The sequence below is a fragment of the Anguilla rostrata genome, chromosome 14 (genome assembly GCF_018555375.3).
Source record: "Anguilla rostrata isolate EN2019 chromosome 14, ASM1855537v3, whole genome shotgun sequence".
Lineage (NCBI taxonomy): Eukaryota > Metazoa > Chordata > Actinopteri > Anguilliformes > Anguillidae > Anguilla > Anguilla rostrata.
In genome coordinates, this window is record NC_057946.1 from 15,243,687 (window position 1) to 15,259,194 (window position 15,508).

The following is a 15,508-nucleotide window of genomic DNA, read 5'->3' on the forward strand; positions in this document are numbered from 1 at the left end:
TGGAAGTATTCCTCCAGTTCCTCATCCATCTTGAATCTTTTAGGATAGTACTTGTTTCTTTCAAAAGTCACCAATAGAGAGGAGGCAGCATGAGGTCAGCAGCTGTCGGGTACCGCTGCACATTAAATGCTCATTTGCTGCCCCATCCAAAACTGTTTTGCCCAGAAACAACAAAGCAGCCAAGTGCTCTCTGCTGCCACCCTGAAGAAACCTCAACCTCCATCATTAAATGGACATTGAAGCCAAAGTGCAGCGCAAGCAAAACTTCCATGAGACAGAGTGTCCCAGAACAGGGAAACTAAGACAGTGAGAACAATGCAAATAAACACAACCCTGGCCTCTCTGCTGTCCCTTGACACAGACCTGGCCTCAGAGACACGGTCATGAATGAAATACTAGTGTTCACACTGGAGAGGTTAGCTCTGGGGCAGAGCTGCAGGCTGTGGAGCGGAGCCAGAACTCAGCACGGTCCTGGAGGAGGAGTGGCCTATACCGCCTCCTTAACCCCAGGGCCCGATTCAGCCAGCGCAAAGCTCAGCCTGCGCACTGCAGCAGGGCATGGGGACAGTTGTTAACACTATTCTGGATCTGGAATTAAGCCATCACTGTATCAAATCAGAACAGCTTTCCTTATATCCGTTCTCATTAATAATTAAAATCCAGACATTTACTCATGTGGTAACGCACTATGGTTAGGTTAAAAGAGAGGAAAACAACAAGGACATTATTAGGTGCTGTGTTGTGTTGCACAGCTGTTCAAAGATTCAATTCACAGTTGAAAAACACCAGTCAATAATTTAAATTTGAGGTCTTTTAGGAGCACGTTTTACAGTACATAAGCAGTTAAAAGCTAACTGTAACCAGAAATCCTAGAACCAAAGCCTCTTCCTCCTGTCAATGATGCAAGCCAAGCTTACAACCCACCAAAGTTTTTTCACTAGAGAGCAGGAAGAAGAAAAACATGCTTTCCTGCAGTTCACTCAGGCTTTAATAAAAATCCTTTGTGAGCATCAATGTCTGACTTCTATATGGTGACGGCTTAATTGTTCAGAAACAAGTCAACAAGTCACCCACCTTGAAAAAATCTGAATGCTGTGGGCAATACAGTTGGCACAATGTAACGTTGCTCCAGAAAACCTCCCAAACATAAAACATACCAATTGAAAAAGACACAAGAGATAGACTTCACTGAAAGGCTGCTTATTTATTATGTTGTTAAAACCAGAGCACACTATCTTTTTAACAGGGACATAGAACACATTTGTGGCATGGCTGAATTATTCATCAAACAGAAACACGTGAACTACTGAATGGTTCAAAAAACCAGGATGAGTTAAAACACCACAGATTTGTGACCAGTAAAAGAGATGAGTTTATGATTATAACCTATGCTCTTCTAGTAAGTAACATTTTGGGCCAAGCCACACATCTTCCAGGTCAGCAGCGGCTCCAAAAATTGTACATTTAAAGCAACATGACAGAGAAATGTATTCAATTTAGATTCAATTATACAATCCATAAACATAATACTTAAAACTTCAGGCATAGTATTCATAAAGTTATTTCTAATATAAGTATTTTTCTTGTCAACTGGGCAATTTTCTGAAGTTAAACAAGGCCTTAAGTTTGCATTGCTTTGCTAACCACTTATGACCCACACCAGAATTATTGCACTTGCACTATAAAACTATAAAATCTAATTCTGCTTGGTTTTAAATTTAAGGACAAGTTCAAAGTATTATCTGAGTTACTGTAAAGATCAACATTTGCTGATCTACTGCACAGCAGTATGCCAAGCAGATAAAAGCCAACTCTACCCTCACACATATCACACATATCTGGTGTGTACAAATAACCTTGATTACACAGTGATGTTTCTTCTCTTTACATCCATGTTAACAGATACTTATCAAACAGGAAATGATTATCAGCAACTTAATAGCTGTTCATTATAAAGACAGAAGATAAGCAGAGGCAATAAGGCCTACATTTACTGCCTGCTCACCATCCCAGCGGAAAAATCATCATTTTTAAAGATGATTCAATGTATATCTTTGCAAGAATATTTAACATTTATTTTCATAATATACAAAAATCACTCTTTATTTTATCATATCACTTAAAACAGGTTTACAGACAGGCTTTATGATCAGCCAGATAGCTGGGGCACACGCTTAATGGCTCAAACACATTTTTCATCATTATAAATTGTAGCGACAAATCTAGTTAAGCTTACACAAATTTTTGTTCATCTATGTTCCTTCTAGCTGTCTGTTTGGCATCCTCAAAAGGGAGCTTCTCTCAGTTTAGCAACACAATACTAGATGATTAGTTTATGCTGTTTCACTTTGGATTTAAAATTGACATTCTCTTACCTTATTTTTATACCAGATGAAGAAAAAACCTGGGAAACTTACTACTAGAATGTTTCTTACTTGTGAGCATGTTACTTTCTAGACAAATCAAGTTTTGTGGCTAAGTTAATCGTCATTTAAACAGTTTTGTGACAGCCTCTTACACAGATGGAGGGCTGACTGGAATTTCACCACTGCATGTTAGTGCATGAGGTGCTTTAACTGTACAAATGAGAGTGCCAAAAACTGTATACTGAGTTCACATACAATAAGCATTTAAGTCCTGTGAAATTAAACATAACTTCAGAAAAACATTTTTAAAATGCACCAGATTCAGGCATATGCATTAATACATGACTTCCATCCAAACAAAGATATAAAGCCATCCTAACAAGAGGTCAATGTGAGTTCTGACAATTGAGCTTTCAAGACATATCCATCTTAGAGGACAAGGCATTCCTTTCTATGAAGGATGTGACTTGCCCAGACTAGGCCACCATTCCAGCCAGATCATTTGACAGTCTCTTAGAGTGAGGGATCTCTGGCCTTCTGCAGGTCAATGCTACAGAGCAGAGGGGACTCAGCTGTGGTTAACTAGATATCAGCCCTGTCAGAGGTCACAGGATCTGTGACCACACTGGGGAGCAAGGGATACAAGTCATCACTTTCTGACTGGGAAGCCCCCCCCCCCCTCTCCTCCCTTCCCCTCCCCTCCTCCTCTCACAGAACAGTCCATCTGTATGCATAGCCCATGCAACTTGCCCAGCCAGATCAAACGGTCAGATGACCTCTCTACAGGAGATATTACAGAGAGGAAACCACTTGAGGAGAGTTATCAGAACCTGTAAGTTTTGATCTCCTGTGGGAGACCTTTTTGCTGTGCCATCACAATGAAGAGTGGGTGGATGCATTTTGATTTTAAGTCTTTTTTGAAGGAAAATGGAACAAACCAGCAACCATATCATTTCAAGGTTGTTTTTTCCTTGTTTACTGCAAATTCACAGTAGTAGGCTACCAATGGCCAACATGGATACAGAAAGTGAAGAGCAAGGTAGGGAAGGGAATGAGCAAGACACCTAACCCCTAACCCCTAACTGCTCTGGCGAATGAGAGGCATCAATTGTAAAGCGCTTTGGATAAAAGCGCTATATAAATGCAGTCCATTTATTTATAAGGTGACAGTGAATTTCTCATTTTAACGTGGACACTCAACAAAAATCAAGTCAGAGGCAGGTTGTAGTTGAGACCAGAAACTAGCAGACAAAGCACTTAAAAAGCAAATGCCTCATTACAAGAAAATGCAACAACTTGCTGACAATTGTTTATAAAGCACTCAGAAAATACATTTGATTTGTAAATAAGTAGTTAAGACTGGACAGAGAACTGCATTGACATCTGCTTCAAATAAAACTGAACATGTCAAGAGAAAAAAGAAGGACAGAACATTAAGAGAACTGTCCTCAGTTTCAAACGAAGCCAAGTGATGACTTAAATATTACATTCTGGCTGTTTAGTAACCCAGACCAAAGCAAAACAACTGTTACTTTGCTCCACTAAAGGGCTTGTGTCAGCGAATACTGAAAAAGGCTAATAAAAAAAATCAAAAGCCTAGGCCTCAGCAATCCTGCTGTCATTTAAGTTAAGAGGGTTTACAGGTTAACCAACTTGAAAGATAGCAAAATGATGGTCCCTCTCACCTTTTAACTGCCCTCTGTCTGGAGAGAGGGCGATTACATTGATTTCCTTCACCAAAAACCTTCATACAGACAGATGCTATCTTTGAAAACGCCTTTCCTGCATTGGCTTAAATTGCAGTTTTTAAACAGTCCCAGAATGGCAATGCAAATTAATATTGTTCTGAAGTGTGAAGTCAGAAACAACTCTAACCCCTGATCTGAAAATCTGAAGATGTACTGTGTAAGACACCAATGTCCCACTCATGAGACATTTTGTAAAGACCAATACATTAATTTGTTTGAAGGTCATGTGTTTTGGGTATTGCATCACAAGATAATGATTGAGACTTAACATAAACATATAACAATAAAACATAAAACATATAGCATGCTACGGAGTGTTAAGCACTTTTAATCTAGCTAGATAGCTAACTACCAGGTCTAGCAATAGGCAATAGCCAAGCTCAAATAAAAAATTGTGTGTGCGTGCTTTATATAATGCAATTTACATGTGGAAAACATTTTATGGTGAAAATGCACATGCAAAGGGGCAGTAGGATTGTGATATCAAGTTAGATGACAGAACACAAGGACAGCAACATGAACTTAATTCCAATTCTTAATTCCAAATTTTACATGCCTTCGCAGGCATCAAACCATTTCAAATGTCTGGATACAAAAGTCCAATATGCACTATTATCAATTCTACTGTCCGTTATTTTATGTCATAATGAAAAATGAAACCAAGTAGCAGAATGATTCATAGACACATGAATTCGAGCCATTAAAATAAATTCCCCAGTATCTTGGATTTTGAATTACAGAATGCAGCACAGAAAAAGTGTTGGTTATTGCATTAAATATGCAGTGGAGGAAAAAACAATGGCATGTGGGAAAAAAACTATAGGGACCGTATGTCTTGAAACCCCACAGAAAACATCACCCAACTAAATGAACCACCTATTAACTAAATAAAATATTTTCCACAAATATCTCAACAACAAAGATTTTACCCAACAGATTAACCTGCCTACAACAGAACTGCCCACATTAACTAAAGCCATGTGGAATTTTCAGAATAATTTCAATAACATTTATCAGCATATTGCACATAGTCAACCATTCGCATGATCAGTCATCATCCTTTGTATAAATATAACCAAATAAAACAAAATATGAAAATGTCCTGAAAAGAGAGTCCAAATGGAATAATTTTTATGGAATGGATTTTTTTTTTTTCCATGAACCTCAGCACCCTCAAAAAATTATTCTGATTCAGTATGTCACAAATAATGAACTGACTGAAGACAGTGAGAAATTTTCAGCGACGCGATATGTAACCTAAGGCAAATCATTTGAAAACATTGACACCAATCAGAAGGAAAATCACACCCTGATAAACCCGAAATAACACACATTACAGAAAGCAGGCAAACAACACTGAAACATGGCACGCGTAATCCATGCTGAAAAGTATGAATGCAATGCAATTGCGCACGTGTGTCTGTGCGTGTATCATGTAGCTTAATATGAACAGTACGTTACTATCAGTTTTAGAAAGCTGTTACTTTTTATTACAAAATAAATTAATGCATAATTCTAATAAATCTGCGACTGCGATGTGATGCCTTAAATACATACACTAGCCTAGTTAGTTTGGTATACTAACTAGATTGACCATTATCGACCAAGCACGAGTAGCCTACCTGCACGCCACATAATTGCAATGTTTTCTAAATATATATTGGACATCGATACATCATTAAAATCTCGAAGCTTGAAGTTCAAAAACAATATTATTTTGCAAAAAGCTCTGCGTTTCACATTGAGCGAATTTGCTCCGCAAATGCAGAAAAATCATATTAGCAACATGACATTGGTTGCAGCCTATATTTATCGCACGAATTTTAATCAACGCTTACTAAAACAAACAAACGAATTGTCCCCAAATTGTAGATAATCTTAGATTTTGCCACATGCGTTGCTCCTCAACAAACCAGTTCACAATGATGAAACCGTCAATTAAAAAAAGCACGCTATGCAGCTGTACTGACTCACCGTCATCAAGATCATGCTGGATTCTACATGTTCCTGAAGTTTTTCCCACCGGCAAGATGACACTACAGATCCAGTTGACTTGCTTCCCGGCAGTATGTAGATTAAAGCAAACTCTCAACCTAACAGAAAGGGTTCTAATCTGATGTTGGCAGCTAAAAACTGCCCTGGAATGCGCCCTGATGCCTGGGCAGGGTTACTCCCCCTCAGAATGGAGCTGCTGTTTCAGATTTTAACCCACCACGCGCCAGACCGGTGAAGTGCAAATACCTTTTCTGTAATTACAACCAGTCACCTCTACGGGCGCCTGACCTCTGCATGTATGCAGCTGCTTTCATTTACGGTGTTTTCATTTAGATTGTATAAAACTTGAAATTAAAATTTATTGTATGTCAGAATGTACCAAATAAATCATCATCACTTTAATGTCACGCGTAGGCTCAACTTTAATCTTGACCAACTGCAAAATGCAAAATGTATTATTATTATTACCATTAAGTCTCAATTTCTTTCTAGGGATGCTAAATTCTATAAAAGCACATGATATTTGAGAATATCATTATGGTGTGGAAGAAGCTGATGCTTCACAGCACAACAGACTGTAGGAGGGGCTGAGAAAATTTCCCAGAAGTTCTATTAATCATTCTGTAAAATATCATAGAGGTGTCCCCAGACAATGGTTGGAGTCACGGATTCCTTACCCCATCAACACACCAAACCAGTCACCCATGTAAAACATTGAAATAGTGCTGTGACAGCAAAGGCTGGATTATATGATGTTAGCAGTTCCTGCAATATTTTGTGCAGTATTTATCTATTATAGAATATTGAAGAAGTTAGTTTGAGTCTCACGAAAGGTCAAGACAAAAAGGAAACTGTACATCCATAAAAAAGAGAGAAAATAATAAGACAACAAAAGTTCCAGAATGGTTAATGCCTTGGATTCATTCTTCTGGTATATTCAGAGCACCTGGTGATGTAGCATTTATGTATTACTGAGGAAGGATTCTTATCAGGCTGCATCTAAGTATGCATTTTGGATGAATGTCATGCACACAAGTCAGCATCCAGAACTTAAACTCCAGTCCTTTAAGTACAGTGGAATGTAACAGACATGGCTTTGAAACAGATGGAAATAATTACTGAGGGACTACTGAAATGTTATGATTTGAGCATATGGCAGCAGAGAGAGAGAGAGAGCGAGAGGAACATCTGCCCAGTACATCTGCACCCCCAAGATAAACGTGTATTGTGGGTTTCATTGGTCACCAATCACTTTGCGTTGTATCTATTTCCCTGTACCTACAAGCAATAGCCTTGGATCTGTGCTTTATAATTGTCAAACTACAATAAGGCTAGAGCAGAGCTGCAACATTGCAGTGTTTCCTCATTTATCTTAAGGAATATTATTTTATGACCCCTCCCCAACCTAATCTGCAGAAAGTATATGAACAATTGAGGTTTCATTGAATTAGGGAGATAAGCTATTTAATATCTCTCTCCCATGGTTGGTCCCATTAGGAAGGCATGACCTTCACAGATTCATAGTTCAGGGTTGAACAACTGGAACATTTACAGGAAATGCTTTGCTGTATCTTGTGGCTGCTGTAGGCCTGTGAGTCATGTGCAGATACAGACATCATCTTTTTCATAAGGTATTAATATTGATGAGATAATATGCTCATCCATGTGTTATCTCATGTCTATTTCATTTGAAGATATGTATTCACTCATAGTATTGGGTCAGACTTAATTTGACATGCAGCTATGACGGGGACATTGTGTTTTAGGAGGCAACCCCAAACTAAATAAATAAAATAAATAAATGATTTATCAATGTAACAAATCTAACAACCCATTTTGTTTTGTTACAGTGCATATTTCCCAGACAATGAGGTGGGTCCTTCGAAGGGAAAGCCAAAGATTATCAGGGAAGATCAGAGAGAATGGCATGAAAGGTTGTTTTCCACATTTTATACTTGGTGCACAATGATTGCTAATAAAAAAATATTATGAGAATTTGAACTTGAAAATAATATTACAGCTGATCTAAACCATCATTCCACAATTTGCAAGATAAAGTATGGGTAATTCCCATATATGAATGTGTTTATTACCTTGAAAAATTGCAATATACTGTAACAATTTAGTTTATGCTACTTCTGCAAAAATGTAATAGGTTACAAAAAGGTCAACTGACAGATGGTTCAGGAACAGCATTCAGGGGGGTGATGTTTTACTTGTAATGTTGCAAAAGAAATTTGAAAAATGTTGCAGTATACTGACTGAACATTATTAAAAGGAATAATCAGTATACACTTCTTTTTACTGCCAGATCCATCACTGTTCAAAGTGTGTATGTCTGTGTCCACTGTCCACTTGTATGAGAAACAAAAAACATTTCACACAGTTCTAATGAAGGTGCATATTTCTAACCTTGCACGGATATGATGACATTAGGACATGAGGAATCTGTTAAGAAGCAGAACATTTTGAATCACATCAGAGATGGGAAGGATATGTGTTTTTGCTTGTTAGCCTTGGGAAAGAGCAGTGCTGGAAAAATCGCTCTTCCTTCCTGGTCACACTTCCTCTATGTTGCTGACAGTGCTTGTTATTCAGTGGGAAACAAGGCAGTCCCAACTGGTTCAGCATCATCCCATATTCATTCCAATACTTTTATATCATAGAACAAATTACTTTGAAAAGGAATATTTCCTAATTGGAAGATTTAACTTGTTTACAGCTTGAACAGTAGTGTTCTTTCAAGGCTTCTGGTTAAAGTTTCAGTTAGCTTTCCACTACATCTCATTGAGTCCTGTGCTCATGCTTCTTTCAATATCGACCAGTAGTAGAATGGGGATTTGAAATGATGGATCAAAATAGAATCTCATAAACTAGTGATCTGCTGATCAATGCCTGTAAAATAAAATTTAAAAAAAATAGAAAGCCAAGCATCAGCATACATACACGTATTTCTAAATAAAAAGACACCATAATCAACAATGGTCAGGGAATCTGTTTATACTGGACATCACAATGAAGATGTTAATCAACTTGTCACAGATATAGACACCAACACAATGTAAGTGCACTGGATGAACTAGGGCTCTTCAATGTGATATAACTTTTTAAATGACAAAGGCATTTTCAAAAGGGAAATTAGCATAAAACAGATTAAAATGACAAAGCAAATCAGTTTAATCCACCAGTTTTCTGCACATTTTCATGCAGGCTGTTTACAGTGAATACTATTCTAGTGTTCTTGGCCATAACATTATCATGCAGAAGTGGTTCTGATATATAGAGTCCATGCATGGTAGAGCAGACAGGCATTATCTTGTCTGAAATTGACATAATTGAATGACTAGTTGTGGGAATGCTTCTCTGACCTTCACTTTGCAGCTGCAGCTGGCCAATGGCTTATGCCTTTCCAGACATCTCTGCAAACATTGCAGCCATCCACTGACTGAGGCTCCATTTTATTTAGACTAATACAATGTTCTATTTCTATGGTGATGTGGCTTTTACACCTGCACACAATACAACTTTCCACTCTTTCTCATTTGCCTGTGCAAACAGCAGCCCAGGGATGCAAATGGACTACTTGTTTTATTTTCCAAGGTGATGCTGCGTTTTATTTTAAGGGACAGTGCTGAGAAAGGCTGAAATGCCCTTCATTCGTTTTCAGTGGAAGGCTATGTGGGTCTGAAATCCTTTTCCTTTTTAGTGTACGTCACATCACAGAATGACATCAGATCTTTTTTTTTTAGTCTTCATTCTTAACAAGCTCATTAAATGGGAAGTGTTTCGATATAAAGACCACATTCACCAGGCAGCTTTGATGGTGCATATATGAGGGGACGCAAGGTTCACAGTGGATTCACTGAGTACGCAACAATCCACACTGAAATCCCTTTGTTACAGCACTGAATGAAGCCAAACATTTGATATTATGGATGGGGCCATGCATGGAAGCAGCTGCTAATAGAAAACCTCTAATATGTATCAATGGTTTGCTATTAAATGGTAATTTTCATGTCTACTTTTCTTTTCAGAAGGCAAAATGTTATTTTGTTGGCATGTTTGTTTCCACCATATTCATGCAAGAAAATATACATAAGATTGTCATCAGGTTATCTGCTGCATTTAGAGTATGGTGGAAAACATGAACCAACTCCAAATTCGTCATTATTAATTTGAGTTCCAGCTTTTCTTGTATAAGGAAAAAAGACCCAACATGGATGCAAATAGATTTGGGAGGGAACCCCTTACCTTAACACAGGGAAAAAACATACCTTCACACAAAATTAGCCTGTTTATCCAATAACTTCATACTGTGGTGAACTACATCCCCACAAAATCAGTAAATCTGGGTCCAGTAAATATTTTTAACTGTCTGCTTAGACATTCCTGGGGTTATAGCACATAAATGCTGCATGGAATTCACAGAAGGTGTTTCAGAGAGAGAGAGAATCATGCTCTCCATTTCAGGGGGTCATGGTCAATAACAGAATATTTCTCCTCCCTCATTCTTTTAGACTTGAACAATAGACATTTATGAGGAGAAAAGTCCACCAATGTGGGGCACATTCCTGGGTTTTAATCAGTCTTTGTGTCACCCACTGAGGACAGGCAAAGGTCGTGACTCCAAGTTGAGAGCCGTAAGTGTTCCCTATTGGGGCTCAAATTATGGCTTAACAAGTATTCCCCTTCTTAAATACATGGTGGCCCACTCATTTCAAAGCAACCATTCCACTGGATGTTCTGAGGAGGAACAAGTAAGTGGCTTCCAAATAATAATAATATTATTATTATTATTATTATTATTATTATTATTAATAAATAAAATACATTTTTAAAAACCATCAGGTTTTACTAGGTGTTGAAGGACAGTTTCCACACCATGAGCAAATCCATGACTTTCATATACACAGATAGAACATGAACAGGCTTGCTATGAAAATATGTGGAAATATGTACTGCAGTGGCTCTGGTGCAATGGTGCTAGCAAAGGACGTTTAACAAGTACCTTACCCATTTACACATTACATTACACATTACACGAGTACATTACAAGTACACTGTGCTTGGTATTTGTAATGCACTTGTTGTAGAAGTGTGCCACTTTAAGACTAGAGTGTGATAACTTAAGCTATCGTATTTAAGCACAAATTGCCATTTTTTAAAGACCTGCAAACAACTGCAAACCCCCATTGCTTACTCTGCTGTTATTGCCCTGTCATCGTCCTGGAGATTAAGGCTTACTTCCTGTTTCAATGCCTATGACCACACTCATACTCTGTTTGCAGTGACCATTGAGGACAGCAAGGATCTGATCTTTACATATTAAATAAAACACGCCAGTAAGTTGAGTTGCAACAGAATCTGCAACACAGGAAATCTGCATCTTTTCCATTTTATTCCATGACAGAAATCTGCACTGACATGACTGCGGTATGATTCTAAGAACACTATCATAAAAAAACTGGCAGCTCTGCTGATTTATTCGATGTAGGGTTCAAACAACAAAAAATTATATTTCACATTGTTTAATGTATGCTTGAAAAAAAGTATATTGAAACTGCACATTGGTTGGTCGTTTTAACTTAAAAATCAGTTTCTGACATTACAATTGCCTGTTCTCATTATTTTATGTTATGTTATGTAGGCAGACTACAATAGACTTGCCAACTACCGATTTTGGTATAGCTATCCCATTACTGTGCTGTGATACCCCTGAAAAATTTGCATTAAAAAAATTTAAACCCAATGGATCCTGACACAAGACCCCTCATTATATTGCTCATTTTGAAACATGCCTACTTTTTATATTTCCACGGCTGTAGACCGTATTAAATTTGAATGAGACCTCAAAATTCTAAATTTGGACAACAAAATATCCATCGACTAAACATGGGGAGACACAATGCTAACATACAAAATCAGGCTAATTTCAACTTATGCAGCTTATGTTTTTACATAACATAGATCAGCATAGGAGGACATACGCTGAAATGAGATTCAGGTTTTGTACCTTGTGTAAAAAAGCAACAGTAGTTTATGTGCAACACCTGCAAAATCAAAGCCCATTTCACTTAATCTAGAGAGTCACAGCAAGAGATTGGATCACAGTGTAGAATGTGTCACAGCAGAGAGTTGAACTTCCAGCCATACTGGAGATTTGTAGGTTGTCCAGACTGTGTCACCCAGTATCTTCCTTCTTTGGACCACAAGTACTGTGCTCAGTGTACTTTAAGAAATTGCTCTTTATAAACTATGTAAAAGCCCATTTTACCTAGGCATGTGATGATCCTGGTAGAAATCTGATGATACTGTACAGTATGTATTGTACTTCATATTATAGTTTTGTGTTATTTGGACAAATGAATAAATTAAATTATTAAATTCATTAAAAACTACAGGGAGTTGCACGCATATGTATGACTGTATAGCAGCTGTACAAAACAATGCACAATCATGTAGAGGAGGTCAATCCCGACTCTGCCTCAACTAACTAACAAAAATCATTAAGCATGTGCATATACTACTCTATTTCAGGCAAAAGGGCATTTAAAAACTTCATCTTTTCCTTTGAAAAACTCCTTGTTTGCTCTCTAAACAAAATGTCAATACTGTTGCTTAAAGAGTTGTATAATTTGATTATAATTGCTGTCAGCAACAATATCTTACAACAGTTCCTTATAACTTTGTATAAATCCTGCATTACTGTTTACTGTTGTAGGGCTCACAAAGAACTCTTAACCTAGCTAAAAATGATGCCTGTGCAGCCAGCTAGAAAAGCATGTCTGCCCTTTTTCATTCCTAAAACCGGCTTTCGCAAGCACAACAGTTATAACAATATATGAATGTTAATACTACCTCTAATATATGCTACACTACAAAAAATGAGATATCTCAGCAGAAACATTTTTAGTGTAAAAAAGAAATGCTAGTTACGTACATATAATGAATATACTCTCCATATCTGTAAATACACAATTCCTCAAATCTGTTAATAATCTTTGTCTTGATTTTGAATTGCTGGTAATACATAACTGAACTGTAACTGATATATTCCACAGAAGCTATTCAAGCATTCTTATTAATGAATGCTACCCATGCATTCTAATATTATTCATATAACCCCGGTTTTTCTTGTTTTGACTTTGACCTGCCTCAATTTTCTATCTACACTGATGATTAAGAATGATTTCATTAGCACTGAGCTTAAAAAAATCCACAGATATTCACATAGTGTACCAAATCAAAACATGTGTAACGTCATAAAGCAGCCACATTCGAAGCCATGACCAGAAGTACCAATGCAGAGCTTCCAGGGCCGGGTGACCCTTCAGAAGAACTTGAGAGTGCTACATCTCAAGTTCCTTGCCATTGCCAGAAAAGTTAAGAAAGCTAAAATCACTTTGTAAATTACAGCCTTTGATACAAACGAAATAGCAGCATAATGCTCACTTTTTCTCTTACCGCGAAGGTGGCTGGATCAAGTTTCAGCCCAAAAGATGATGATTTACTTCCTTTGCCTTATTATTTTCTTTTTATGGGGTTTGGTGGGTGACCCAGGGCTTGGAAAGCCTTCTTCTTTTGTCCCTTGAAGAGGCAGTCCCAAGTCCCAGTGTGATACCTAAAGTCTACAAGACAGCACAAAGGACTCCAACGTCTTAAGTGTGTGTGCCACCAGAAACAATACTGCTGGAAATGCTAGAAGGTTTATGCCAAGTTAGTGCCCGATTTAGGCGGGAAAAGCTGGCTTGTTGCCTGTGCAGAACAGTGGCTGCCTTGTCAAAGGCTGAACGAGGTATATAACTGTATCCAGCCACTTGCTGCCCCAAACATTTACAGAAAAGTCCACATATGGAACTTGTTATTCCATTTGCTGGAGTTGAAACAGCTGAGAACAAGACAAGGATAATATTGGAGAAAAAGCACTTGCCAACACCAAGTTATAAATAGCCCCTTAAAAAAATGGATTAACCCCATATACAATAGTACTAGGAATGTGACTATGGCCAACATTTTGACAAAAGCACAGAGGGAGGATAGCTTCATAACAGTACTTGTACAAAATAAAAAAATAAAACTACACTTTAATTTTCTTAAAGCAGCAGTTATACTAAAAACAACCCTGAAGAATGTATAGTGAGGACTTTTGAAGGGCCTTTTTGTAGATCAGACTGAACATAATGGCAGTGATTCATTGTGCTGAGAAATATATGGATGTGCTTTTTCTTCTCCCTCATTTCAGAAACCAAGACTACCCAGTCAATTATGGCTACATGGCTTGTGCTACTGTACTTAATGTATGGCTTTGTATAGTATTCATTCCATCTAGTTATTGTACTACACTCAGAAAGTGAAATTGCTGTCATTTTTATTTGTTCAAACAATAAAATGTTTTGCAAGTGTCATAGTGTATATTTTTATCATCTGCAAATTACAAAGTGTTGTAAGCATAAGACATTATATCAGCGTGAACATACAGAAACCAAGTAGACTGGAACACAGCTGACAGGGATAAATCTGGGTAGGTATCTTTTCACACACATACATACATTGATATCACAAAATCAAATTAACAATATTGCACAAGGTGTTCACAATATTTAGAAACTTACACATTGGGAAGGATAACTGAGTATGCTGCTTATTCATGATTCTGTCATATGTGAAGTACAGGAGTCAGAATTATGTCCAGGCTAAGTGGTCAGGTTAATGGGGCCTGTAGATCAGATGGGTAGTGCCCACAGTGCAGTCACACAAAAGTATGTATCTGTTTCCATTACTAAATTATAGTGATCTGGTCTAACTGCCCCCCATTAAATGTTACGACCTCACAAATATTCATTTTGAGCTACTATTGCACATATAACCTTTTCTCTCATTCCACGCAAAATAACCTACAATACCAGTTCTAACAAAGCTGTATAATATCAACACAACTTTTGAAATGTGCACAAAAATAAACATTTGAAATGTATTTTACCTCATACACCAGGAACGTAGACTTGTTTTCCCAAAACTGGTGCCAGTGTGGAGGGTGAAAAAAACAGGAACTCTTTCTAGAGATGTGTGATTTTAGTGGCACAGGCCTCTGTTCTCCACATATCCCCTGCTCTTCCTGAGCAAGTTTCAGGAAACTGCAGAATAAAACCAATGACATCAGCACATACTCTTTCCCGAGACACTAGATTTAACCAGAAAGAGCAGAAGCATGAATGTCTTGTTCACACAGTTTTACCATGGATACAATTAAGATCCAGGTCATGTCAGGAAAGGGCAATCTCCATATTGTTCCTATTGGCAGTAAAGAAAAAAATAGTTTGATATACGTTTTGTTTAAATGGTTGGTTAAAGAACCATTTGCCACTACATCAGCAAAATTTTTTCGCTGCTTAAACAGGA

The 15,508-nt window shown here is 37.6% G+C and overlaps 1 protein-coding gene across 7 annotated transcripts in view; it reads right to left on the reverse strand.

The window, feature by feature from the left end:
- LOC135238864 (disabled homolog 2-like) overlaps positions 1 to 15,244 on the reverse strand; it is a 33,198-nt gene extending 17,954 nt beyond the window's left edge. Inside the window, exons 1-2 of one of the 7 annotated variants that reach the window (XM_064306995.1) lie at positions 15,090 to 15,236; positions 13,574 to 13,737 (exon numbers count right to left, since the gene is read on the reverse strand). The gene's annotated coding sequence lies outside the window, so the exon portion shown is untranslated. The other 6 variants (XM_064306997.1, XM_064306994.1, XM_064306993.1 and 3 more) reach the window with 6 other exon arrangements.
- Between the last annotated feature and the right edge of the window lie 264 nt (positions 15,245 to 15,508).